The 27,750-nt window shown below is 41.4% G+C and overlaps 1 protein-coding gene across 1 annotated transcript in view; it reads left to right on the forward strand.

Moving 5' to 3' along the window:
- Positions 1 to 27,750, forward strand: part of ABCB7 (ATP binding cassette subfamily B member 7) — a gene marked incomplete at its 3' end in the record, with an annotated part of 154,638 nt that overhangs the window by 23,600 nt on the left and 103,288 nt on the right. The gene's annotated exons all lie outside the window — the stretch shown is intronic.

A 27,750-nucleotide genomic window follows, 5' to 3' on the forward strand; every position in this document is an offset into this window, starting at 1 on the left:
TCATGTTTGTTCCTTGAGAGCACCCGGAATTGGTTATTGGAGGTGGTTCTGTCATGATGAGGTTTTGACACCGGTTTGACAGTCCCTTCTAGATTTTCAGCCCCCTGGGAGGATCGCTGGATCTCATAAGGCTAGCAGACATAATGAGGCAGAGTATCATTGAAGTCAGCTTCCTTATCAGGTACGAACCCTTAAGTTTTGTTTTAATTAACTCTTAAGTAGAATTCCAGATATGCTAGCTGTTTCTAACCTTCCACCAAAGGTGTTAATCAGCTATATATATAACTACCGGGTAAGTCTTGTGTTTAAAAATGATATTTTCATTAATGAAATAAATTTTTGAACATACTTACCCGGTAGTTATATATAATTTTAGTCCCACCCTCCTCCCCTCTAGAGACTAGAGGCATGGAATATATGAGGGTCACTGGAATGGTTCCCAGGTACCTCGCTAGGGTGCAGGGGTGGTACACCTGGCTGTCCAACTGGCGGTTGGCGCGAGTTTTGAATTTTCTGCCATTGACGTCGGGTAAGTATGTTAAAAAATTTGTTTTATTAATGAAAATATCATGTTTCTTGTTCTTTTTCTTTATTCAACACTTGCGAGTGCTACAACACTCTCTACTTCTGCTCATTCTTAAGCCATGGCGTAGGAACAAGGGCAGGGGCAGACTGGGTACCTTTGGGCATTTCAGTCTTGGGAGGGATACCTTCAGGGTGACCCCAGAAACAAGCTTCACGACGTTTCACAGGTAGCGCTCCTTGCCGTCCTCCAGCTTGAAGAATGCTTGTTGACAGGAAGCAGAGAGCGATGCATGGAAGTCTGCTTCCAGGTATTGGTTCTTTCCCTTTCGAGGAAAACCCCTTCACCTGCCTCCGTTCAGCAATCTTCCTGTGTGTGGGATGAATTGACTGCACCAGCAACCGGAGTTGGTCTTTTTTTCCCCGTCCACTGGAAGAACTTCCTTCCCTTGCCTGGTGACGCCCTTCGAGGGGAACTTAGAGAACAAACTTTGATATCATTCTCAATCAGCACTTTATGTTAACCTTCAATTTGAGCTAGAGTTCCTTGAGGGGAAGCAGAGAGTGCTGCCCGGAGGTTTGCCTCCAGGTGTTGGAACTTTCCCTTCCGAGGGAGAGTCCCTACACCAGACACTGATCGGCAAACTCTCTCCCTGCGTGGGGATTGCTGACAGGGGCTCCGGATGTTGTTTGTGTTTTCCCGTCCATGGGAGAGTCTGCCTTCACCTGTTCGGTCTCTCTTTTGGGGGATTCCTCCACCGGGAATTAGGATTCGTCCATTCCTTCTTGGAACCCAACCCAGCACTCTCTATCGATGGCTGGGGGTAATGCGCAAGGGCTAACCTTGGTGCTTATACTCTTCTCGCCTCTTGTCTTTTAGTTTTTCACAAGGCGGTTTTCTTCAGTTCCTGAGGTTTTTCGTGTCCCCCTCCAAACTTTGAAGAACCTACATACATGGGGCCAGGCTCTTTCGACTGGGACACGCTCGCCGACGTTCAATGAAGATACGTTCTTCATTTACACTTCATTCCTTGTGCTGAAGGGCTTATGTGCCATCTGCTTCAAGGACGAGGTTGCTGCATCGGCTGCTGCCTCCTCCTTCGCTTCAATTGAGGTGTTATGAATACCTTACAAGCCAATTTTGCGTGGATAGGATCTACGCTAGTTGCACAGGCACCGGCAGCGAAGCGGATCTTGGACGCAGTTGCGAAGACAGATTCCTTGAATCTTCTCCTCCTCCTGCGTCAGGCGACATAATCCCTTGGGGTTAATGCCTCTTTCACTCCCTCTCTTCTAAGGGATTGAATTCAGTGCTGTTATAACACAACAACTATGGCAACTTAGTTGCTAAGATTTTCCATGTGCATCAGAGGATCTGGTTAGCCCTGGGATGAATGACCTCCTGGAAACACCAGAGGTTGTCGGTATCAGGTGTGCTCCAGGTCTTCGTCGGCCTATGCGCTTTCGGAGCTTTGTGTGAGCATCTTCAGCCTCCATCCATGGAACGGAGTGACATGTTCGCTCAACCCTCACTGGACTCGGTCTTGTTCGTCAATCCTCGGTCAATGACTCTTCCGTTGCCTGATCTTTCTCTTCAACCGAGCCTGTTCAATAGGGATAGCTTCCTTTCTCGTCCCTGAGTAAGGTTTTTCCAGTACTCTATTGTCAAAACCCCTCCTATGGGCTCGAGGTGCTCATCTCTTGTCGCTAAGGACAGAGATTTTGCATCCAAGCGACAAAAACATACACTCCTGTCTCTTCCATCCTCCTTTGAAAGATTGGAAGCAGTTCTCTCTTTATCCTTGTGATTAGAACATCTGTTTTCACAGGAAGATGCTGGTTGTCAAGATTCCGGCGAGCGGTTACAGCTTTAGCATCTCCTCGGGGAACAAGTTCGATCTTCAGACTCTGTTAGACGAGGAGAAGGCTTGCGGCCTTACAGGCAGTTAGTCTACGACTTACTGTACAAGTTCGACCAGACTCCTGATCTCTTTTCCTGGACATCGGTCATCTGGCCAGTCATGTCAAGGAACAGTGCTCCAGTTTAAAAAGCACCTCAGGTTTCTAAAAGGGGTTATACCCTAGGGTCAACCTGCTTCTTCAGGATCGGCCTTGTTCTCCGAAAGACTTTGGGAGAACTGGCTGATCCTAGCAGTCTCGAGTTCTTCCGAGACGTCTCCTTAATTTACTAAGATCTAAAGATAGGAGTAAATCTCATGAGATACCCAACTTTCGTATCGGATACGGGTATCCACAGACATGGGCATTAGACTGCAGGCGCTCCAAGCCCTCATTACTCTTTGTCGAATCCAATCTCTTCAGGAATAGCCAGACCCCAGGTGCTTCAGCACCAGGAATCTTTATTTTCTCTGGTTCTCTATTAGATCCAAACAAATGACGGTCCTGGGAATGAGTTTACAAGCTGAGAATCTCATCCAAGGAGTTGACCTCATTTTTCCCAGATTTAACGCTTCCTACAGATGCATCAAAGAAAAGTGGAGTTTTGCCAATATGGGGATTATGATAAATCTCAAGAAGTCGTCACTGCTTCCCTCTCAACGACTGATATATTTAGGTATGAACATCGACCCCGATCAACAGAAAGTCTTTCCATCAGAAGGCAGGGTAGTGAGGCTGAGGAAGGTAGCAAAGCCATTCCTCAGATGAGAAGAACTCCTGGCCCAGAGGTGGTTGTGCCTACCAAGCATCCTTGGTTCGTCTAGTTCCCAAACGGCTGCCTCAGGATCCGATCTCTCCAGTGGCAGCTAAAGTACAACTGGAATCAGTCCAACGATTCCCCGGACATTCTAGTTCCTATAGAACTAGAAGAGCAGGTGGACCTCGGTGGGTGGTAGACAAGAATATCTGCAGGGGTGTCGATGTTCTCGTCCTCCCCCCGGACTTGATGCTCTTTTCAGATGCATCAAAAGAAGGGGGGGGGGGGGGGGGGGGGGGGCTTGCTACACCACGCAGCCTCTGGCCTATGGTCAGAGTCCAAAGGGTACCAGCACATAAATCTATTAGAGATGAAGGTAGCCTTCTTAGCCCTCCAACAGTTCCAGCAGTTCCTTGCGGGCCACTCAGTGTAAAAGAACGACAACACCGCAGTAGGGGTTACATCAACAAACGGCGGTACCTTTTCGTAGCCCTTATTCCATCTGGCAGTAGAGATACTGAGATGGACAGAAGACAACTTGTTGACCCTATCAGCATGGTTCATTCAGGGCAGAAGGGATGTGCTCGCAGACAACCTAAGCAGAGCAACTCAGATAGTGTGCTCTGAGTGGTCTTTGAATTATCTAGTAGACAACAAAGTCCTGTGGGGTCCCCGAATCTAGATTTGTTCGTGATGTCCCTTAATTTCAGGCTCCCACTTTACTGGTCCTCAGTCTCAGATCACCAGGCTCTCTGCAAGATGTATTCCAATAATGGTGGAATAACATCGACTTTTAAACATTTAACTTAGCCGGTGGATATATATATAGCTAACGTCTCTGACGTCCGGCAGAAAATTCAAAACTCGCGGGCGATCGTAGGTTGGGTTGCTGGGTGTACACTAGCACCACCACTCACCAGGATACTGCAACTATTCCTCAATTCCTCAGTTCTTCTCTGCCGGCTGTGGCGTAAACATTGATTTTCTTGCTCGCGCTGACCTCAAGTTTCTACAGCTTTGGTGAAGTAGTTGTTTTGGTTTATGGCTTTCGCTTGGTTGGTTTTTCTTTCGACTGTTCTTGAACTCTTTTTTGATTTGACTGTAATTGACCCTTGCTTTGTATTTGATCTCTCTCTGGATTTTCCAAAATGGCTGACCCTTCCAAAGGCTTCCATCGACCCCCACTCTGTTTGTATTAATTGTAGAGGTAAGATTTGTCAATTGGGGGATCGATGTGATGAATGTGTAATTTTGTCAGATAACGAGTGGTTGGAGTATGAAAAATATACTCGTAAATTAGAGAGAGATAGGGTCAGAAGAAGCTCTTCTCATTCTCGAGAATTTTCCTCTCCCCATGTCCCCAAACCTTGTCCTCCCCCTGTAGTGGTAGTTTCTGAACCCCCTATTAGCACTAACGAGCCTTCACTGAAGGACGTGAAGGCTATTCATGCTCTTGGTGCCAAGGTCGAATTGCTGGCTACGGATAGGAACCAACTAATGTCTGATTTAAAGTTATTAAAAAGTGCAAGTGTTAGTGCGAAAAGTGTCAAAAATGTGTTCAGTGTTGCTGAGGGTTCGTCTGTACGTACTTGCCGTTCGCCCAGTCCGGGACCTCTTTCAAGCTCCCCAACCCCTGGGAGAAGGAATGTCAAAAGACGAAAGGGAACGATAGGTGTTAAACCACGAACAGACGTTTCCTCACGAGTTGCAGACGTTGCTCCTCACGATCGTCCTTATTATGGGAGAGACGAGACTAAGTTCTACTCGTCCTCCGATGACGTTCATGTTAGTAGGAAATCCTGGCGTCAGGTTTCACGACCTCTTAAGAGGAAATTGGTTCCATCAGAACAAAGTCAACGTCCTGGCTGCAGTCACTGGAGCAGTCCAGAACGTATACCTTCATCGGAGGAAGATTCGCCTGCCAAACGTTCCTTTATAACATCAGATTTTGTAGCTCCGGAGGCTCCTACGCAGAGTCACGGTGCCATTGTTTTGTCTGGTCGTTCCAGACGTGACGTGAGTGCTGTTGCTCCCGTTATCAGCGCTGACGTTTCTGAACGGACGTTGCCGACGTCACGTTCTGATCCTTGTGTTCGGGATCCTAATTTTAGTGTGTTGCAGGACATGCAGTCGAAGCTGTCCACCTTAATGCAGTCCTACGGTCCAGCTCCTGTTTGACAGGAACCCTCGCTTGCATAGCGTGACGGTTCCGCTAAGCGTGACGCTTTTCATCAGACCTCTAAGCGTGAAGCTTCACGTCACGCTGACGTGACCCCTTGTGTTGGCCATGCTGTCAAACGTGATGCCAATCGCCAGCTTCAACGTGACGTCGAGCGTCAGTCTATGCAGTCCCGATGTGACGTTGAGCGTCAGTCACTGCAGTCACGATGTGACGTCGAGCGTCAGTCACTGCAGTCACGATGTGACGTCGAGCGTCAGTCACTGCAGTCACGACGTGACGTCGAGCGTCAGTCACTGCAGTCACGACGTGACATCGAGCGTCAGTCACTGCAATCACGACGTGACGTCGACCCTCATACTTTGCCTGTTGCTCATTGACAGGTTGATGTAGGCTGTCAAGCTTTGCCTTCTCGACTTCCTTTGGATTTGCCATCTCGCAAGAATATCTTTCTGTCGGATGAAGTTTACTCTGAGGAGGAAGCTGATGACCCTCTTTCTACTAACGTACCGTTAGGGATCTTGTCTGAAGAAGAGGAACCTAGAGTTGCCCAGCAATCTCTAGATTTTAAGAAAATAATGACTTTTTAAAGAAGTTTTTCCGTCTCATTTTGTTCCTGCTTCCCCACACTTGCCTCCTTCAGAATTCACTTTAGGGTTGGCTGCTACAGCCCCCTTTTTTATGAAGTTGGTGCTATCTCGGTCCTCTAAGAGGGCTTTGCGTCTGCTACGAGATTGGTTGGAGACCAAAAGAAGTCTTGGAAAGTCTTCCTTTGCCTTCCCTCCATCTAAACTTGCTTCTTGTTCGAGCATCTGGTATGACACAGGAGAAGTTCTCGGCTTGGGAGTACCTGCCTCTGCACAGGGGGACTTCTCAAGCCTGGTAGACTCTCCTCGTCGTCTAGCCATGAGACGCTCAAAGGTGTTGTGGACTTCCTTGGAGCTTGACCATCTACTCAAGGGAGTCTTCCGTGCATTTGAAGTCTTCAACTTTTTGGATTGGTCGTTGGGAGCCTTGAGCAAGAAGGTGTCGCCTTTTAATAATGATGCTGTTGTCCAGATTATGTCCTGTATGAACAAAGCAGTAAGAGATGGATCCAACGAACTTGCTGCCATTTTTACTGCAGGTGTACTGAAGAAGAGGGAGTCATTGTGCTCGTTCTTATCCACGGGAGTTACTTCTTGTCAGAAGTCGGAACTTCTTTTTGCACCTCTCTTGCGTTCACTGTTTCCCCAAGATCTTGTGAAGGATATAGCGTCATCTCTTGCCTTAAAGGATACTCATGATTTAGTTGCTAAAACAGCTCGCGAAGTTTTGCCATCGTCTTTCTCTAGCAACAAACCGAAGTTGGATACCCCTGCTTCTAGATTTATTCCTCCCTTTCGTGGCAGAGCCTCTAACAGAGGCAACTCTCGTTCTGATGGAAGACGTGGTAAGAGAAGGGAGCCAGATCCAGTCGTGGCAGAGTCTGACTGCCCACAGCTTCAGACAGCAGTAGGGGCCAGATTGAAGAACTTCTGGCAGGCGTGGGAGAGAAGAGGAGCGGACCAATGGTCTGTCCTCTTGTTGAAGGAGGGTTACAAAATTCCTTTTGTAAGGAAACCTCCTCTTGTTCAAAATCCTATAGATCTCTCTCCCAGATACCGAGAGGAAGCAAGAAGACAGGCCTTACACCTTCAGGTGTCTCTTTTGTTAGAGAAGGGAGCGGTGGTGAAGGTCTTAAACCATCAATCTCCAGGCTTTTACAACCTCTTCTTCCTGGTTCCAAAGAACACAGGAGGCTGGAGACCAGTGCTGGATGTGAGTGCGCTCAATGTGTTCATCTTAAAAACAAAGTTCACGATGGAAACTTCCAAGTCTGTTCTAGCAGCAGTAAGGGAAGGCGACTGGATGGTCTCTCGATCTCCAGGACGCATAGTTCCATATCCCGATCCATCCGACCTTCCAACGTTATCTAAGGTTCATGTATGGGAAAGAAGTGTACCAGTTTTGAGCTCTGTGCTTCGGCCTCAGCACTGCTCCTTTAATATTTACAAAGCTCATGCGGAATGTAGCGAGCTTCCTACATTCGTCAGGTGTCAGAGCCTCCCTTTACCTAGACGACTGGTTAATCAAGGCGTCATCATTAAACTGCTGTCTGAAGGATCTCAAATGGACATTGGACCTAGCCAAGGAGTTAGGTCTCCTAGTAAACAAGGAGAAGTCGCAACTGACTCCGTCCTAATCTATTCTCTATTTGGGGATGGAGATATGGAGTCTAGTTTTTCGGGGTTTTCCATCGCCCACAAGACTAGAGTAAGCTCTCTTAAAGATTCATCATTATTAGAAGAAGAGCAGTTGTTCTGTAAGATTATGGATGAGCCTGTTGGGAACTCTATCGTCACTGGAGCAGTTTGTCTCCCTGGGAAGACTCAATCTACGCCCTCTCCAGTTTCACCTCAACCAGCATTGGGACAAGGAGAAGGGCTTGGAAGCAGTTTCCTTTCCACTCACGGACATGGTCAAAACTTGCCTAAAATGGAGGGACGTCAACCTCAGACTTCAGGAAGGCCTCTCTCTTGCCCACAAGAGCCCAGACCATGTGTTGTGCTCAGACGCTTCGGACTTGGGGTGGGGAGCAACTCTAGGCAAACTGGAGTGCTCGGGCCTTTGGTCCAAAGACCAGGTAAAGCTTCATATCAACCACAAGGAGCTTCTTGCAGTTCCTTTGGCCTTGCAGAGTTTCGAAGGACTAATTCGGAACAAGGTGGTGCAGGTAAACGCGGACAACACCACAGCGTTAGTCTACATCGCCAAACAAGGCGGGACCCACTCTCAGTCCCTTTACTTAACCGCAAGGGATCTCCTAGTTTGGTCAAAGGAAAGAAACATCTCCCTTCTTACAAGATTCATTCAGGGAGAAAGGAATGTGAAGGCAGACTGCCTCAGCAGAAGAGGACAAGTCATCTCCACGGAATGGACGCTTCATCAGGTGTGCGAAAAACTATGGCGGATATGGGGTCGTCATGCCATAGACCTGTTCGCGACCTCGTCAACGAAGAGACTTCCAACTTACTGCTCTCCAGTTCCAGATCCAGAGGCAGTCCACATAGATGCATTCTTACTGGACTGGTCTCACCTGGAAATTTATGCGTTTTCTCCTTTCAAAATCCTTCACGAAGTTCTGCAGAAGTTTGCCTCTCACGAAGGGACCAGGTTGATGTTGGTTGCTCCCCTCTGGCCCTCTAGGGAATGGTTCACCAAGGTACATCAATGGCTGGTGGACATCCCAAGGAGTCTGCCAATGCGGTTGGACCTTCTCCAGCAACCTCACATGAAAAGATTCCATCAAAGCCTCCACGCGCTTCGTCTAACTGCCTTCAGACTATCGAGAGACTCTCTAGAGCTCGAGGGTTTTCGAAGGAGGCAGCTAGAGCTATTGCCAGGGCAAGGAGATCCTCTACCATCAGGACCTACCAATCCAAATGGGAGGTATTTTGAGGTTGGTGCAAGGTCACCTCTGTTTCCTCATCTGATACCACTATAGCGCAAATCGCTGACTTCCTGCTACGCCTTAGAAACAACTGTAACTTTTCTGCCTCTACTATTAAAGGTTACAGGAGCATGTTAGCTGCAGTGTTCAGACACAGGAACATGGATCTATCGAACAATAAAGATCTTCAAGACCTTTTCAAGTCTTTCAAGACTTCCAAGGAGCATCGGATAATGACTCCAGCTTGGAACTTGGATGTTGTACTTAAATTTCTCATGTCTGAGAAGTTTGAACCTCTGCACTCAGCCTCTCTCAAAGACCTTACTCTGAAAACACTTTTTCTAGTGAGTCTTGCTACTGCAAAGAGAGTTAGTGAGGTGCATGCCTTCAGCAAGAATATTGGCTGACCTTACTCTGAAAACACTTTTTCTAGTGAGTCTTGCTACTGCAAAGAGAGTTAGTGAGGTGCATGCCTTCAGCAAGAATATTGGCTGACCTTACTCTGAAAACACTTTTTCTAGTGAGTCTTGCTACTGCAAAGAGAGTTAGTGAGGTGCATGCCTTCAGCAAGAATATTGGCTGACCTTACTCTGAAAACACTTTTTCTAGTGAGTCTTGCTACTGCAAAGAGAGTTAGTGAGGTGCATGCCTTCAGCAAGAATATCGGCTTCGGTTCTAATAAGGCAGTATGCTCCTTGCAGCTTGGTTTCCTGGCCAAAAATGAACGACCATCTCTTCCATGGCCAAAATCTTTTGAGATTCCCAACCTGTCGGATGTGGTTGGTAATTAAATAGAAAGTCTTGTGTCCTGTAAGAGCACTTAAATTTTATCTTGACAGAACCAAAAATTTACGAGCCGAATCAGAGGCTCTTTGGTGTTCGGTCAAGAAGCCCTCCTTACCGATGTCGAAGAACGCCTTATCTTATTTTGTCAGATTTTTAATTAGAGAGGCTCACACTCACTGCGGTGAGACTGACCTTCGATTATTGAAAGTTAAGACTCATGAAGTCAGAGTAGTGGCAACGTCAGTGGCTTTCAAGCAAAATCAATCCCTAAGAAGCATTATGGATGCAACCTATTGGAGAAGTAAATCTGTGTTCGCTTCACATTATTTAAAGAATGTCTAGACTCTTTATGAGGACTGCTACACGTTGGGACCATTCGAAGCAGCGAGTGCAGTAGTGGGTGAAGGTTCTACCACTACATTCCCTTAATCCCAATAACCTTTTGTCTTCTCTGGAAACTATTGTCTTTTGGGTTGTATGTGGAGACTGGGACAGTCTTCCGCAATCTTTTGATTTTAGCGGGTGGTCAAACTTGTTTCTTGAGGTCCTGTCATAGGGGTGGTCACCCCAGATATGACAGCTCCTAGAGGTCTTTCAGCCCCCTGAGTGGATCGCTGGGCTTCATAAGGATAGCGGACTAATGAGGCAGAGTATCATCAAAGTCAGCTTCCTTATCAGGTACTAACCCTTAAGTTTGTTTTTATATCAAAACTCTAGAGTTATATTCCTATGATGTTTACTGCTGGTCTCTTACCCTCCACCAAGGGTGTCAATCAGCTATATATATATATCCACCGGCTAAGTTAAATGTTTAAAAATGATATTTTCATATTAAAATAAATTTTTGAACAGACATACCCAGTGGATATATATAATTTAACTCCCTCCCTTCCGCCCCTTTAGAGACTATACGGGCAGAGAAGACCTGAGGAATTGAGGAATAGTTGCAGTATCCTGGGGAGTGGTGGCGCTAGTGTACACCTAGCAACCCAACCTACGATCGCCCGAGAGTTTTGAATTTTCTGTCGGACGTCAGAGACGTTAGCTATATATATATCCACCGGGTAAGTATGTTCAAAAATTTATTTTAATATGAAAATATCATGTTTACGCCTTTCCCTCTTCTGTCTGAAGAGAAGAGTACTCAACAAGACCAGAGCATCCATCAATCTCTCAATGGCCCTCATAGCTCCACTATGGGATCACGCAGAATGGTTCCCAGACCTTCTGCAGTTCCTAACAGAGCTTCCAAGAGAACTCCTTCCATGACACGATCTACTCAAACAGCCACATGCGAACATCTTCCACAAAACCGTAACTTTGCTATGGCTTCACACTTGAGACTATCCAGCACCTCCTATAATATCCAGGGCGTAGAGAGAGACGTCAGTTCTTCACACGGGAACTTTATTAATTAAAACATACACGGGAGCAATACCAAAGCTCAAGTCTCAGAGACACCAAGGTTACAAGGTAACAAGCAATAAGGATCATCATTACAAGACAACAAGGTTAGGAGGGAACAGGCAATAAGGATTGTTATCTGTTATTCCCCCGGCCTCCTTTTTTGTTTTACTTCGTTAAACAAACAGATCTATACATAAGTTACTAATTATAATAAAATGGATAAAATATTGTAACAAATATAAAATTGTTACCAAGCTCAAACTAAACGTACATTGTAATATGAATACAAACAATAGCATTTCATAATAAAAGAACAATAACAGTCTGCATCACGTACAACATGCCATTGCATAAATATCTAAGAATTACAAAAGAAATTACACATATTTAAAACATGTTTCCCTTGTCTTTAATTTTAACATTTTCTAACCTGAACTCATCGTTTTTAAAATGAACAAGATTATCTTCATTTACAGCCACTCTAAGTCTTCCCTTAACTAAGACTTCCACCAAGTCATCACTCTCTTTATTTTCCTTTGTTAATATGTCTGCTATCATGTCTTTAGTATTCAGCCAACTATATGATTCTACTTCTTTATGAATTAGTTTCTCCTTCAAGTCTGCCACTGCGTTTCTTAACAATTTTCTTTCTACTTGTTTTGATGATGCTATACTCTCCAGCGTTGGTCTGCTGTCTGTGAACAGTTTTACTGGGATTTGTCCTCCTTTTTCTCCAAACATAAGTTGTTCAACACTTTTTGCTAAATAAACACTGTCATCTACTAATTTAGTTAAGTTCCTCGTTTCGGCGTCTTTGGCAGAATGGCACACTTGTTTGATGGTTTTTGTTTTCCAATATATAGGAGCTACTATATCAGTTTTCTTGTTTCCCATTAAAATCAAGTTACCCCCAATTGACTTTGAGTCACATCTGTAACTCGCATCGCCGAGGCCATAAATTTTCAGGTCTTCTTTCTTCCCTATTTTACCGAACTTTATTTTGCTTTCTTTTGATTTAATTTTCTTCACTATCTTGTTTACTCTCTTTAGATCACCGATCGTAGCATCTTTATTTTTCATAGACATGTTCAACCCTACAATAGCCAAGTCGGGTCGGACATTTTCCGCCAACCACTGGATTTTTCCTGCATACTTCCTGAAAACTTTATATTCGGTTTTTGTCAGAGGTTCGTCATTTCCAATTTTCCTTATTTCTTTGATTTCCTCAATGGATTGGGCATAATCCTCCATGCTTACTTCTATTCCTTCTCTTGTTTTAACTATATCAATCCCTGTAAATCTGAATTCAGATGACTCCACCTTTGAAATCGTGAAATTTTTCATTAAAAGATCCTTGATCATATCCACAAATTCTCTTTTTCCTGAAATCGAAAAATCATCAACATGACATAAAATCATACCAAGTAATGACCTGCCGTCATGGAGGTAGTAGAAGGCGTTATCTCCATGCAGTGTTTTCATTCCTCTTCCTTTAAAAATCTTGTCAACTTTAAGCCAAAATTTCCTACCTGCGTCTTCAAGCCCATAGATTGGCTTTTTCAGTTTCCAAATGGTTCCTTCCTGTTTTACATCTTTGGGTGGTTCAACAAACACATCACGCTCCAGTTTTTCGGCCTGTAAGAAAGCTGCGGAAATGTCGACGCTCTCCAGTTCAAATCCTTCATTAGCCGATACTGCGATGAAAGTCTTGAAAGACTCTCTCAAGGCGGTTGGGGAATCTGATTTTGGTTTCTCAGTTTCCTGGAACCCTCTAGCAACTAACCTTGCTTTTATTTTGGTCTTCTGCCCATCTTGTCTCTCTTTTTCAGTTATAACCCACCTTGAACCAATTTTCTCCTGTCCTGTATCTTTTACTTCTTCAAATGCTTCATAATACTCAAAATTTTCAAGTTCTTTTTCTTTAGCGTTTATAACTTCAGGTTCATGATGACGACTCTTTGGAACTTCTACCACATATGTGGTTATTTCCTCTACCAAACACTCGTCATTTGACATTTTCATCCAGTAAGTACCAATGTTATCTAGTTCAAAATTTTCCTTGGTCTCTCTTACTTCGGTTTCTTCTTCTTTTTCATTAATAAGATATTTCCAGTCCCTTATTTCATTTTCGAAGTCAACTTCAATTGTTTTACCTCCCTCTAGTTTTATGAAGCACACGAATTTGCGCTTTGAGTTAGGTTTGTTCACTTCAGTCACCTTTCCTTTGTGTTCCTCGCCATTCTTAAAGGTCATAATTATAATTTTATTTTTCTTCGGCCTTTTTTCAGATGGAAGATGATCTTTCACGGTCATTTTGTCATAATTCTCTTCTGCCAAATCAGGTTTACTAACAACTGTCGCTTCTTCTCTCTTTTCTAAATTAATTTCCTCACTTTCGGACTGGTCAGTAAGAGCTGCCTCATCCTTCGACCCAATCTCATCTTTTTTCTCATGAGCTGAAGTCCTTAACGTTCCGTAAGGTTGCAAGTGACAAGAAGCTACCTTTTTCATATCTCCATTTGCTAAAATCCATACACTTCTCCCTTCCATCTTTTCCACCGTAGCGGGACCAAACCATTGTTTTCCACCTTTGTGCTGGTAAAATACTTTCTCCCCAGGTGTATATAGATAATCATTAAAAGATGCATTTCTTGCGTTTAAGGCAATTTTCAACTTTTCACCATACTCAATTTCTCTATACTTCTTATTCACTTCTTTTTGATTTTCAATATGTCTTCTGATTGCTTCTGACTCAGAGATTAAAGATTCGGTGGCTACATTTCCACTTGTTATACCAGGAACTACTACAGCTCTCCCAGTGAGCAACTGTAATGGGGCATATCCTTTCACTGTTATATTAGTATTATGACACCAGGCCGCTTTAGAAACTGCTTCATCTAATGTAATTCTATCATTCTCTTCCATCACTTTCTTCACAGTTAGATCAGCGCTGTAATGATTTCGTTCGTTCAAACCATTACTCCAAGGGGAATATGTTGGGCCAAACCTTATCGTAATTCCCATTACAGAAGCCAAACTTTCCATTTCCTTATTTTGAAATTCTGATCCATTGTCAGCCCAAAATCCCTCAGTAGGATATCCGTATTTCTCGCACCAGTTCTGGGTGATGGCATGCAAAACAGTGACTGCTTCTTTGTTCTTCAGCACAACTCCACTTATTAATTTTGTGAAGGCGTCTACCATCCACAGAATGTTATTCTCCTTTACTTGCTTTAGGTCAACTGTGACCTTTTGATTAAATTCCGTCACTGTTGGGATGGCAACTTTTGGTATACCTAATGATTTTTTATATTTTTGGCAGGGTATACATTCATTAACAACTTTCTTAATAACCTTTTTGGTTCGGTTGGATACTACTCCTGCCAATGTGAACAAATGGAGGAGTTGAGTCTCTCCCTTATGGCCAGATACCAGATGTACCCTTTTTACTCTTTTATACTCTGATATCTCTTTATTGCTTTCCAATTTCTTGGCAAACATTACAATCTCTTCTTCGCTACATTCTTCATTGGTTTCCAAGACAACGGCAAGGTGGTTACCTTTAGTGGTTATCAAATCTATCTCTAGGTTCGGAACCAAGCTTCTGATAACTAGTTTTTCCTTTCCTTTCTCGTAATCCTGAGAGGCACTCCATTTCTGGAGTTGTTCTTTAGAACACAAAAAAGGGATATTAGCTTCAATAGCATAAATTTGCACTCGTAGTCTACTGAACTCTGTTCCATTTTTCTTTCCTTTAATTATCAATGGAACTTCAAACATTTTGTGACATTCATAAACTTTACTTGGTCCAAATTTGAACTTTTTCTTTTCTATTCTTTTAACATTAACTTGTCCTTTTCCAAATTGATTTTTCTTCAGATATTCTTCTATCCATTTAATTCCTGCCACATTTTTGGGTGCACCATTGTCAATAATCATCTCAGTTTCATTGATTTCATCCGTGAAGTAAATTTCAGGCATTTCTACTTCTCCTCTCTCATCTTCAACACTCACAAATCTGATGTTACTTAATCTATTCAGACAGCATTCATTTCTACACCTTTTCTCTCTCGATTCTGATCTGAGCCTCCTGCCGCCCTCCATCGGACGATCTTGCCGATTCCTTTCAAGTTCTTCACGATCCTCACTTCTCCTTTCCGAAAGTTCTCTTCGTTTAAAGGAGTCTATTCTGTTTCGGTTTCTATCTCCTGATCGAGAGTAATATCTTCTACTCTGATATCTGCTTCCTGACTCTCTCCTGTTTTGGCTTCTGTCTCGCGAACGGGAGTATGGTCTCCTATTTCTTTGCTCATTTGATCTCGATGTAGATCTTTGTCTATTTGTATAAAATACGTCCAATTCCTTTTCGGGTCTTTGGTTTTCTATCTTTAGTTCCTTGAACTCCTTTTTACATATTTCTATTGTCACTTTATCTTCTACATTTTTTAGTTGTTTCATAATTGAAATTTTTTCTGTTTTTTCTAATTTAGACTTATCTAAAAACAAAACTGTAGTCCATAACTTCCATTTTGATCCAAAGTTTGCTCTATCCATTTTCACTAAAAGATTCTCAAATCTATTCAGATACTCTTCACCTGTTTCTTTGTCTTTCTGTTCAAATTTTTGTATTTCAGAAACCAATTCAGACATTTTTTCCAAGGTTGTTTTTTCAAATTTACCTTTTAGCAAGTTTATCACGTCTTCAATGATAGTTACACTGTTAGTGTTTACTTTTTCTATAACCTCTCTTGACACAAATAACGACAATCCTCTAATCTCTTTGTTTGTTTTTAAACTATCCACCAATTCGAAAAATTTTTGAATTGGAGGAATGGTTGTCTGTGAATCCCATAGCCTTAGTTGATGGCAATAACTTTCAAAATCCTGGCCATTAGTCCAGATTGGAGCTTTCCGATTTTTAACTAAATTAACATGGTTATTTCCACTTCCAACTTGGTTTATCTCAAAATTGTTTTCAATGATTTTCAATAATTTGTCTAGTCTTTCATCCATATCACTCTTTTCATACATTGTCCTGTTTGTTTCTTTACCGAAATCCCACTTTTTGTGAAAGTTTTTCTGGTGCGAAATATTGGTTGCTCTGTTTTTAAATAGTTTATTGCACTGTCCACAAATTCTGGCCTCATACCTTTGATCTAACTGGTTTTTTGCTGCCTCAAAAAGTTCATTTGTTTCTAGCCACCGTTTTACCTGTTCCACTTCACCTAAATTCAAATCATTATTTTCACACTTGCTCTCATCTCCATTTTCTTTATGTCCCAATACCGGGCCTTTACACTTATGACAAAATTTGAAAATAAAATTTCCAGCATTGTCTATGGTTCCAAAGTCAGCCAGTCGGGTCAACTGGTTCATAAGCTCACTTTCATCTTCAATGTATCCTGGTAAGGAAACTGCAGAGTATTCTGAAGACGCCATTATGACTTTCACTTTATTGTAGATAACATCAGGGTTCAAGGTTTCTTCCAGAAGATCCCCAAGCACTCACAAACACTCTCAACAGCAAAAGAATTAAGCTGTTGTGAAGACTCGTAATTACCATTCTTCGGCTCACACAACTTCAGGCTCAGGTCGTCTGCCTCACCATGTATCAACAGTTCAGCATGTTTTCTTCATCTATCCATGATATCTGCTCCCCGAAGCACTCTGGTCGACAGAACCAATACGTCCTTTCCAGTTCATAAGCCGAAATTCATTGGTTTTCCTTCTCACAGACGGCTTCACATTTGCAGCAACTTACTGAACTTCTGGATTACTCCCCCTCCCCGATGTTCGGGAACTTTTAGTTGCTCATCATTTTCTTTTATATTTCTTAGTAAAATTTAATCTCCAAGACAATCGCTGCAGTCCCTCGAACCACGCTCTGCTACCATATAATATCCAGGGCGTAGAGAGAGACGTCAGTTCTTCACACGGGAACTTTATTAATTAAAACATACACGGGAGCAATACCAAAGCTCAAGTCTCAGAGACACCAAGGTTACAAGGTAACAAGCAATAAGGATCATCATTACAAGACAACAAGGTTAGGAGGGAACAGGCAATAAGGATTGTTATCTGTTACCTCCTCACTCAGTTGCGAAACGGATGGCTGGACAGCTTCGACAATCATCAGCTTCAGGCTACCAAGCTAAGTGGTTTGTGTCGTGGAAGGAGTATCTCTCCCCTCGATGCCACTATTCCAATAATAGCGGTGATCCTTGTGCACCTTCGCGAGAAAACGCTCCTCTCAGTTTTGGCAATAAAAGGATACCGCTCAGCCTTGAGTCTTGTCTTTAAGCTGAATGGAGTGAATATTTCTTCTATGTTGGAACTTTCTCTCCTCGTACGAAGTTTTGACCTTACCTGTCCCTAGTCTGAAGTTAGACCTCCTCCTTGGAACGTAGTTCGGGTTCTTTACTCTAAAGGATCTCCCTATGAACCATTATGCCAGGCAACAGATCACCACCTCACTCTGGAGACGGTGTTCCTACTCGCTTTAGCTTCGGCCAAAAGAGTTGGTAAACTACATGGTCTTTCTTATGACATTGCCCATTCAAGGGGATGGGGAGAGGTAATTCTCAGCTTCGTCCTCAAGTTTATTGCAAATTTTCAAGTTTTGGGGTAGTGGATCCTAGATTCAATTCCTTTTGTACAGTATTGCGAATCTACATATTGTAACCAATGTCCCAGATCAGCTGTTACTACGCCTAGTAAGGAGTTTAAGGTATTACCTTGAAAGGACATCTGGACTTGCCCCCGAGTGTCAGCACTCTTCATCAGCACAGGGAAGATCAAGAGGAAGATCACAAAGAAAACCATTTTTGCTTAGATTCACAAAGTCATTGATGTGGCATTCACAATCTCGATCTTCCTCCGGCACGTCGACCCAGAGCTCATAACGTCGGGCATTTCAATGACTCTGTCGTTCAAACAGAACTACTTAATGGTGCAGGTGCTACAAGCAGGAATGTGGAAGCGTCAGACGACCTTCACCATCCACTACCTGCAAGACATAACCCACAGAAACATAGAAATTTTTTCCATTGGTCCTGTGGTGGCTGCACAACAATTGGTTCAACACCTCAAGCTCCTTGACGGACAAGTAGCATAGGGTTGAGGGGCAAAGGTTACCCAGGATTAGTCTGGGATGAATGTTTAAGAATGACTGACTCTTTCTTTTCTTTATCTTCCCCTCTTTTATTAAATTTTTTTATTTGTTTCTTACAAGTTAAGCTATAACCCTAGTTGGAAAAGCAAAATGCTATTAGCCCAAGGGCTCCAATAGGGAAAAATAGCCCTGTGAGGTAAGAAAACAAAGAAATAAACAAACTACAAGAGAGCAAATAAACAATCAAATTAAAATATTTTAAGAACTAACTATATTAAATTAGATCTTTCATGTGTAAAGTATAAAAACCTTCAATAAAAACAAGATGAAGAGAAATAAAATAGAACAACGTGCCCAAGTGTACCCTCAAGCAAGAGATCTCTAATCCAAAACAGTGGAAGGTCATGGTACAGAGGCTATGGCACTACCCAAGACTAGAAAACAATGGTTTGATTTTGGAGTGTCCTTCTCCTAGAAGAGCTGCTTACCAAAGCTAACTAAAGTCTCTTCTACCCTTACTAAGAGGAAAGTAGCCACTGAGCAATTACTGTGCTGTAGTTAACCCCTTAAGCGAAGAAGAATTGTTTGGATATCTCAATGTTGTCAGGTGTATGATGACAGAGGAGAATGTAGACAGAATAGGCCAGACTTTTCAGTGTATTTGCAGGCAAAGACAAAATGAGCCGTAAGCAGAGAGCTATTCAATGTTGTACTGTCTGGCCAGTCAAAGGACCCAATAACTCTCTAGCTGTAGTATCTCAACAGGTGGCTTGCACCTTGGCCAACCTATTACCTGCTACTACTCTTGAGGAATCAGCACCCAGGGTCCTCTGCAAAGCTGACCTCAACTATCAGCAGGTAAACCATTTTCCCTTGTGTAACCAAGTATTGTTTCAGTACTTGTTGAGTCCCCATACCCTGATGAGGGGGATATTGGGTAATGTCTTGGTAACCTCTGAAAAGTCCTATGACTTGGAAGAACTCTTACCTTGACAGTCACGTTGCTAGTATCACGAGCACACAACTTGCGTAGACGGCGGACCAGCCGCAGCACGATTTTAGCGAGGTGTAGGGTTTCCACCAATTATGTGCTAAACATATAAAGGGGAGAACCCTGGGCCAAAGCCAAAAGCCAGTTGGCAACGATTTCCACCCTCGTAAAGGGTAGGTTATCCCCTCTAAATAGCGTTGGTTTATATTTAGTGACGGAACAATTGACAAATTTGGAATGGGTTTGTATTCTTCCTAACGACACAAACCTGTAGCTATTTATACAAATTGGCCTGCTTGTACTTGTCCCCCTTAAAGTCCTACCTCCAAGCAAAGTGAGGCTTGCTGCCCAATTATGTGAGTGGTTGAGATGCCCCCAAACCCCCCCCCCCCCCCCCGGCTAAATAGCGGGTGGGTGGTTAACCCTCGTTAAAAGTCTAATGGCTCGTCTTTCAGCTTCGCCGAAAGTAATATCCCCAATAAAGAGCGACAGGATTGTATTGTTAGGAAAAATACAAATTACTTCCAAATTTGTCATATTTGGAACTATTTGTATTTAGGAACTATGATCTCCAATGCAGGATCTTTAGAATTAGAGTTTAGTGAAAGATTGAAAAAAGTAAATCAGACCGTGCCTAGGTTAAGCAAAATATGGAAATCAAATCGCCTGAAATCAGACTATATATCAGTTTAGTGAGATTGGTGTTACTCTATGGACATGAGTCATGCTAGGACAATGAAACAATCACCAATAGATTTAGTAGATTTGAGAACAAAGCCCTCAGAAGGATATTAGGAGTTGAATGGCAGGACAAGATCAGAAATGAATCTGTAAGAGAGATTACTCGAGTGCCATATGTGGATGAGATCATGATGAGGAGTAGATGGAGATGGTTTGGACATGCTCTTCGCACTTCTCAAGAGAGATTAGTTCACCAAATGTTCAGCTGGGCTCCACAAGGCACTAGAAGAGTTGAAAGACCCAGGCCTACTTGGCTGTCGGCTGTGAAGCGCGAAGTAGGAGATGATGAATGGAGAAGTATTGAATTAGAAGTTCAAGATAGAGACGACTGGCAAAATCTAACCGAGGCCCTTTGCGTCAAAAGGCGTAGGAGGAGGAGATGATGTATTTTTCTTAAATTTACAAACATGGAGCTCTTTACACATACTGGTTCCACTACCACAATCCCCCAGAAGTCCTGCCGCAGCTGCAAACTGACGGTTGTTTACTAATGCTGGTGTTAGCTGGGTCCTGGTCTACCCCCGCTACTCTCCTCTCCGCTAACTTACGGAAGTCAGTTAAACCTCGCAAAAGCTTTAACATCTTGTTTCGGCTATCGCTGATATCATACTCCTGCATAAAGAGCTATAGGATTGTATAGTTAGGAAAATTATGTTGCAAATGGACTTTACAATTGCTGTTTGTAACAGTTTAGAACAATCATACGACCATAAAATTATCGTAAATTGTTATGCTGACATTAGCGTTAAATGCAAACAAAATGGTTTTCCTGTTATGCGATGTGTGTAGAAATGTTTAAGTTCAGTATACAGTGTAGTGTAGTAAGTGAAATATTTGTAATAACGTCGTAAGGATTTAATAAGAGCTATTAGTACTGTATAATTAGTTATGACTTAGATGTGTAAATGTGTTTGTTTGTTATGATTGCCAATGATGTGTAAACAAAACAATATTTTCTGTTTTAGGTGATCTATTCAAGAAAAAGATTGAAAAAATAGTCTTTATTTAAATAATTTTGAATTTCTAAGGGTACAATAAGAAAGCAACATTAGCAATATCATCATCATTACATAACCAATATTCTGTAAGATATCTGTTGCTGCCAAAGCTAGCCTTTGCACAGATGTTTTTGTAATTTAGCAGTCATCTAATACAACAGATATGACCTAAATTTAAACTGTGCCCTAATTTTTTACCTTATGTAAAGGCCGTTGTACAGTATGTAACCTTTAGTATGAGTGTGTAAAGTGGCTTTACTGTTTGTGAAGTTTACCAAAGCACTCTTTATAGCTAAGGCAGAGCTCCTGGAGTACATAACACATCCCTTACAGATTTTGGAGTAGGATGTGGAACCCCTGTGATCTTGAGTAACTGCAGTGGATTACATTTTTGTTGGTATCCAACATGGCCGGTCATGAAGTAGGAGGATGCGGTTGTCAAGGGAAAAGAGGAAGAACATGGCGACAAAGGAAGCAGAAATGTAAAAGTCTTAATGACTGTATCTACTCCATTGATTGTTTTCCTGCATTGATAAATCTTTCGAAATGGATACAGAGTAGATGTAGCAAAGGGTCACATAAACGTATGTTAAAAGCCGCTGTATTTCATTCAACAGGAAGGGGACTGATGACTGTAAGTGGGTTAAAAGCAGGAGATATTGTGATTCAAGTTCCTAGGAAGGCTATGATAACATGTAGTGATGTATTTAGTGACGATAAAATTCACAGTTCCCTAAAGCAATTAAACGTGAAGTTGAAAGCAATGGAAGTGTTATCAATATTCCTTTTGTATCACAAGTGGCTGAGCGATCAGTCAGAATGGAAGTCTTATATTGACAGTCTTCCTGAGACATACACAGCTCCCACATTTTGTACAGAAAAAGAAATCAAAGTGATGCCTGAGTTTTTGAAAAGTGTAGTTCAAGAGCAGGAAGAGGAAGTGCAGAATTGTTTAAAAAATGCTCTAAACTTTTTTGACAAATGTGTTGAAGATAGTTCCAATTATTTACCATCCTTAGTAGACAGTAGATGGGCCTGGTTTACAGTCAACACAAGAGCTGTGTACTTGAGAAATAGTTTCCCAAATCCTATATTGATAGATGAGGACATCTATGCTCTAGCTCCTTATCTAGATCTTTTAAACCATTCATATACAGCTCAAGTTGAGACAGGGTTATGTGAAAACGGGGAATTTTATCAAATTAAAACTTTGGTGCCTTATGGACCATATGAGCAAGTGTTCATCAATTATGGCCCTCATGATAATATCAAACTCTACAGAGAGTATGGTTTTATACTCCCTGGAAATCCCCATAGCAGTGTACCTTTTGTCTTGGATGAATTATTGGATGTGATTAAAGATTTGAAAATTCTGGAGGATGTACATGGTAGGAAAGATTTAGTTTATGAAAAACAAAGGATAATTATGTCTCATAATTTCCACAAGAATCTAGCTATTTCTTCTGAAGGTCCGTCTTGGAATTCTGAAGTTGTTGCTACTATTCTTCTTATGACTGCGGGTGAGTTTTCTCACTGGCAAGTTATTTATCAGAATCTGATAGGAGTGAGGCATAGGCATATAGTGTTGAGTAGCTTAAGAATGTTATGTAAAATTAAATTGGATAACTTTAAAATGGTCTTAATGAACATGGAGTCTATTGAAAAATGTACTGATTCATTTTCATGTGCAAAAAGGTTGGTCAAGGAGTGTTGTTCAATCCTAATTAATGCCGAGAAGGTCCTTTAGTCTGTGTGCATACCAAATTTTCAGTCTATATACTGTATAATCATAATTAGTTCTAAGCTGATCAGATAGAAGCAACTGCAGATGAGAGATTTAAAAGTAGTTAGAAGAACACAATCATAAAAGAATATCATGTTCCTTTATAATTACTTTAGTGTTTGGTCAAACTGGCTCCTATGCTGTGGTGTCTTTGAATTTCTTACTTGTCTTTCCTATTTTCAATGCTGTATATATTACTTACTATTATTATTATTATTATTATTATTATTATTATTATTGTTGTTGATATTGTTATTATTATTATAATAATAAAACAATTTGATGATACACTTGATTCCCATTAAGTATTGTTACCTTATTATTTTGGTGAGTTCTTACCCAGAATTGATGTGTCATTCATTCAAAGAAATGTAAATATATAATGATGATAAGAAAAAATATATTTCCCCTAATGTCGTTAAGTAACTGCCTTGACAAGAAGACTAGGATCTAGGATGAGTCTAGACCCTTCTCAGTCACCTCAAAGGTAAACAAAGTTGCATGGATTGACTAGGCACTTCTTCTCTGTTGTGATTTTTGCCATATTTTTAACCCTTTGGTAATTCCAAGTCATGACAAAATCACTCTCAGGCTCATGATTTTTGGCCAGGGCCAAACGCTTTTTTTATGGTGTGCAATTACTTCATGTGTCAAGCTACTTATGAAGACGTTTTGTAGCATAACTAAAAAACGAATTAATTTAGAAAGAAACAAAAAATTGAATTGGAAAGCTTTCTTGAATAAATGGATATGTATGCAGTTGGGACCTGGTAAAACCTGGATAAATTGTTTCCGGGCAAAGCCACAAATGTGTTGCAGGTTGTTGTGTGAACGGGCCTTTGATTTTATCATTCTTGTCTCTTATGTGGGGGTGATCAGGACTGCTTGCAGTCATCCCCTCGTTACGTGTGGCTGTATGACAACAACCTCAACCTAAGGAACTTGGTATTCCATGCACATTACTTGTGCTTCGTTGCAGGGTTTAAGGGCCAAATATGAAGAACTTAAGCTCTTAATTCACGAGCATTCCCCCATAATTGTATGTCTACAAGAGAGCAAGCTTGATGCTAATACCCCTTGTCCTTGCGAATATATTAGCTATAGGACACCTTATGATCACCGAGCAGAGAGGCGAAGCGGAAGTCTTATATACGTTCGTCGAGACGTTCCCCAAATATCTGTCTATTCGTACACCTCTGCAGGCAGTGGTTGTACAGATTGATATAGGGAGAAAAATAACTAAGATTGATAGTATTTTGATATAAGGAGGTAGGTTTCTCTGTGGTTCAGAGAAAATCCTATGATTTATAGATGTATTTGGACATAGAGGAGGTAGACATCTTTGAGGTTCAGGTGTATCGTATGATTAATCGGTGTATTTGGACATCAGGAGGTAAGTATGATTGAGGTTCACAGAAACCCTATGATTGATCGATGTATTTAAAATGAAGGCCTTAGACATCTGCGAGGTTCAGAAAACTCCTATGATTTAGAGGAGGTAGCCATCTTTAAGGTCAAGAGAAATCCTGTGTTTGATCATATTTGGGCATAGAGGATTTTTCATCCATGAAGTTCAGAGAAATCCTATGATTAATTAGTCTATTTGGATATCTTTGAGATTCATAGAAATCCTATGATTGATCATTGTATTTGGACATAGATGGGGAAGGTAGTTTTGAGGTTCTGTGAAATCCTAAGGTTGTTCGGTGTATTTGAACATACGGTAGAGGAGGTTAAGAGACGTACGGTGATTGATGAGGGTATTTCTAGAAAAGGGGGGAAGCATCTTTCAGGTTCAGAGAAATCCTATGATTGATCGGTGTATTTGAACATAGAGGAGGTTAAGAGAAATACTATGATTGATAGGAGTATTTCTAGATAAGGAGGAACTCTAGTGCAAATTTGGTTGTGAGAAGATGCCTTCTTGATGGGTTCTTTCTTGAACCTCAGAGTTCCCATCATAAGTTGTAGATTCCCCTATCAAACCATGCTAATGATACTTTAGTCATCAAGCAGGTCATCGAGATTACCTCTACCTGCACTTTAATAAGTCAATATGGATGAAATCAACACCATATTGTGTTCAAATAGAAATAAATTTCTACCTCATACCGGGATTGAATCCTAGCCCCTTCAAATGAGTCTGTGGCCCTCTGTCAGCATTAGAAGAACCCATGGTTCCTCATCAAGGATCTCCCACTGCATCTGAAAAAGAGGAAGACTTCCCCCTACAGGTTCTCACAGGCTGAGAGAATCTTTGTTTACATTTAGTAGCCGTTGTAATCTTTTCTCATTTCTTATCCTCTGCTCTTACAAAATGGACAAAATGCCATGACCTGTCGTAGATAGTGACACACTTGCTAACTGATAGAGTCATCGTTGGAATATAACTGGCCCAAGTTCACTAACAGAAGCCTAACTGGTGTTAGCAAAGAGGTCAAATGGCCCCTTGTTTGAGACCTGCTCCAAAATTAGCACTAGTCTGATTGGGTGTAGTAAAGAATCCAAATCATGGAGCCTAAAAGTTTCCTATCTTTTATGCCTATGTCACTGACTTATTTTGATAATAACAATTTTCCTCTATTGCTGATTATGCTGTCAGAGAAAGCATTGAATGTTTTACTGGTGCTTTCATCTAACATATGGTGTAATCATTAGAGTAAATATAATACTGTCTACCTCTTTATTTCCTTGGAACCTGCTGCAAAATTGTGACCAGAATATTATAGGTAACCCACTATTAGGGAATCCGGAAAGTAAAATTCTAATGATCCTTCTTAAGGCCTTTGGAAGATATTCATCACCTTATGTAATAGAATAGTCTTACCCGTTGGCCACACTTCTCCTTTTGAAAGGTCAAATAAAGGAGCAAAGTTGATATCTTCCACGGGGGAAGAATCAAAGAAACTTACCCTTGTGGATAGACATAGTATTTTGGGTTGATAATCAATGTTGAATGTAAAGAACTTTTGAAAATTTTATTTGTTTTTTTTTTCCTGCTGTCTTATTGAACTTCTTTCTCATAGCCTTGGAAGCCTTGGGGCCCAATGAAGGTTGAGGTGTATCATAAGTCTCATGTCACCGTTTATCTGTTATTTGTTTACATGTTGTTTATTTTTATTTGTTCTCTTTTATGCTACTTCTCTTTAGATTTAATTATTTATATGTGTCTCATTTGCTCAATATGTTGCTTTGACTTCTAGGGCATTTGGGGTTATAGCATTCTGCTTTTCCAACTATGAATATAACTGTCTTGTAATGATGATATTGTTCATGATTCAGCAGTAGTGATAGTGGTACCTGCGAAAATGCAAACTACAGTAACCTATTATTTAGGAGTGTTTCTTGTTGCAAGTTGAATATAGTTGTTAAAGTATGGTGGCAAGATAGTTAACCCTTTTACCCCCAAAGGACGTACTGGTACGTTTCACAAAACTCATCCCTTTACCCCCATGGACGTACCGGTACGTCCTTGCAAAAAACTGCTATTTACATTTTTATTGGCATATTTTTATTAATTTTTTGAGAAATTTCAGGCATTTTTCAAGAGAATGAGACCAACCTGACCTCTCTATGACAAAAATTAAGGCTGTTAGAGCAATTTAATAAAAATATACTGCAAAATGTGCTTGAAAAAAAATAACCCCGGGGGGGTTAAGGGTTGGAAATTTCCAAATCCCCTGGGGGTAAAAGGGTTAATACAATAGTTCATAGACAGGATTCTGCCTAGCTGCATGATGTCATGTAGCCACTTTATTTTTTTACTGTGGTAGCAAAACGATGTCCGCTGAGATTACTCAGCACCATTTATTGCTATCAAGATTTATTTCTAGTTAGTATATAAATTGATGAATCTTTCTTCTTTGTTTATTGAAACTTTTGATCATGCTTAAGGTATATATGCTTTAAGTGAAATGATCTCCAACGGTTTTTGTTAATTATCTGTTAAATTGGCCAAGGAACAAGGTTACTGTATATGTGATAAACTCCTTATGATGAGTCAGCAAAAAAATGTCCCCAAATTCTGTAGAAGAACAAGCAATTCTCCCCAACTTGTATCCTTTCTTTCTAAAATCATCCAACAAAAATGCAGTTTGAGATGTTGAGAATTATCCAGTACAAAGGGAAGAATCTGACCTGTGTGATAGGACCCTGTCTTTCAAAAAAGAAAATAAAGAAAAAAGAAAAAAAGGATGGTAAAATCAAGGGGCAGACCTAGCCCAAAGAGGTGTCTGTTATATCGTCTTAATTGATTCTCAAATTTTGCAACATTGCTCGAAATAGCTTTAAATTGAAAGGACTCTGATAAGGTGAGTCAGTCTTGGGAGACATGGTAAAATGACATTGCTCTGACCGGGAAACTTTTATAATCACTATAATATTGCAAAGTCTTGCTCAATGATGCAAGCAAGGAAAACCAAGCTCCAACTTTGATTAGTTTTTGTCAGAAAAAAGTGTTCTGGAAAGGCTACTTGAACAGTGTCATGAATTACTTTAGTAAACACTTCAACAAGATAGGTGTTTGGGGCCAAATCAGAAGCCAAAGGAGTTTTTGAGGAGGTGACAAGAGGAGGGGCAGAAAAGGAGGTACCAGGAGAGAAATATTAACTGCATAATATAATTCTTCAAGTGTTGATGGGAGGGTTGAAGAAACTGTAAAAGCCCAAAAATGTGAAGGCACTGGACTGGCAAAGATAGGGGGAGGAACAGAAGGAAGTACAGGAGCATAATGAGAAAAACAAAGAAGAAAGTGAATTGTGGGAGATAACCATGCTCGTTGAGTGAGGCCTCCTCAGAGGAAGGTGCCAGTACACCAAAGTGGGCGAGTGTTCCAGGCAACGGAAGAAACTTTGATTAGATAAGCAAAGTATGACTGTAATTCTTAACAGGGACAGACTTTGTTAAGAGACCTTTTTTCTCTCTCAAGATAAAATAGACAAAACATGTGTATCTGGCCCAGTAACAAGATGAGGAACATGAGCATGACCTGCTGACTTGACAGATAGAAATGCTGATTCTGCCTCTCATACAGCTATGAGGGAATCAAAGAGGAGCTACAGTAATAGATTGCAAAATAATTTGAATTTGCTTTCTTTCTGGCACA

The sequence above is a fragment of the Palaemon carinicauda genome, unplaced genomic scaffold, assembly GCF_036898095.1.
Source record: "Palaemon carinicauda isolate YSFRI2023 unplaced genomic scaffold, ASM3689809v2 scaffold80, whole genome shotgun sequence".
Lineage (NCBI taxonomy): Eukaryota > Metazoa > Arthropoda > Malacostraca > Decapoda > Palaemonidae > Palaemon > Palaemon carinicauda.